This window comes from Echinops telfairi, unplaced genomic scaffold (genome assembly GCF_000313985.2).
Source record: "Echinops telfairi isolate 266 unplaced genomic scaffold, ASM31398v2 ScPeMD7_7475;HRSCAF=8513, whole genome shotgun sequence".
In the NCBI taxonomy this organism is placed as follows: Eukaryota; Metazoa; Chordata; class Mammalia; order Afrosoricida; family Tenrecidae; genus Echinops; species Echinops telfairi.
The window spans coordinates 27,274,811-27,276,743 of NW_022111379.1; positions in this window are offsets into that span (position 1 = coordinate 27,274,811).

Consider the following 1,933-nt stretch of genomic DNA (forward strand, 5'->3'; position numbering starts at 1 on the left):
ATTTAAATGGATCATGAGGGAGATCAAACGGCAGGGTGTTAAATTTTAACCTAACTGCATCGGCAACAATGCACTTTCCAATGCATTCGGCACGATAGCAAAGCTGTTCACATCCCTGGCCCAGAGTCTGAGAGGATTTACCAGTGTCTAACGACACGTCTATTTCCCCATGATTTTAAAAAACAAAACAAAACTAAACTAAAACAGCTTTAACATGGATCAAAAGGTAAGCTATTACACTTTGACCTAACCACACCTGCCATCATTGACTTTATGGTGCTCTTTGTCTGCTAACAGGATTACTCACCTCCTTCAAATATGGTGCAAGGGATTCTTTGGAGGCTTAGCCCATGTGTTGACCCTGCAAATGGATTTTGGGTTTGCACTGTCTTTATCCTTTTTCAAGCCAGGTATTCCCAAATTAAGTTCTGATACTATTCCTTCCTGTAGGTCTGGATCATATTATTTACAATCCATGAATCACATAGGCTGGTATGCTTCTTTTGTGTAGATTTATACCTTGCTTAGATTGATACCTCGCTTAGATGGCTGCTTGTGTGAAGACAAGCCTTTGAAACTCCAGAGGCTATTCTTTCTGATAGACAGGCACTGTCTAGGTTCGTCACCGCACTTTTCTATAGCACTCATTTCTTCAGTGGTCTCTTCATGAGGTTTAGCATCAAGCAGGGTCATGTCATAAGAACACATTGTGCAAGCCTAAAATCCATTTAAGTATTTATGGCATTATAGGTCTCTGGTTCATCTTAGAGACATGTTTGTCATTTATGTTAGAGAACATTTTCAATCATGTCCCTGGGGCATCAATTCTACTACCATCAAGTCAGTGGTGATTTACAGCAACCCTATAGGGCAGGGTAGACTTGCCTCTGTGAGTGTCTGAGTGTCTTCAAAGGTGTAGAAGCCCGAGCCTTCCTCTGCGGAGTTGGCTAGTGTTTTTGAACTACTGACCTTTTTGTTAGCATCCCAATGCATAATCTCTATGCATAGATAGTATCATAGTTTAGCAAATTGTATAGAATTTAAAAGTGTTGAGAAAAGAAAATTATATGATGATAGGTCAGCAATGAACCTCAATAAATGAATTGTTGACTTATACAGATTAAACTCTTAAGTGACTGGACACAATTTACACAAACAAGGGGGTGGGGTATTGGTTTTTGTGGCAGTTATAATCTACTGTCAACTTGAGGAAGGGGTGGAGTCCAGCCTCTCAATCAGGTCGCAGCTTGATGACCTCATTTGGAGGCACAACGGAGATAAATAGCTCACTGGAGGTCAGATAAATGCTCTTTGCTACACATTCCTGTTGACAAGCCACATGGACCTATACTGATGGAGCCAGAGCCCTGGAGCTGGAGGAGCCACGTAGAGACCTCTGCCAGCACAGAAACGCTTCCTCCACCACTGGATGCACAAGACTTTCCACCTCCTGGCCTGCGATCTTCCTGTGTCATTGCATGTGTTGTGTGACTTTGAAGAGGAATTTATAGACTGGTATTAGACATATGGGCTAATATTGAATTTATGGACTTGATCTGGACAGGGCTGGAGTGTTTTCTCAATATACAATTGCTCTTTTATATAAAGCTCTTTCTTATACATATAGGCGTCTCCCTGAATTTGTTTCTCCAGGCTACCTGGACTAACACAGTGTTAGTGCAAAACTTTCAATAATATTTATTCAAAACAGCAGAGCCATGCCTACTAGATTAGAATATGTCATAATGAAGCAAGGAGGGCATTAAAATAGTAAGTACATCATAATTCCAGGCCACCACTTATTGGGTACCCCAAAGGCAAGAGATTCAAGCCAAAGTCCAACATCCACCATTCTATGCCCTTGGGCTAGCAGTCACCTTCTTTTTACACTTGGGAATTCAGTTTTAATTAAAATGGCTACAGGTGAGTTTGA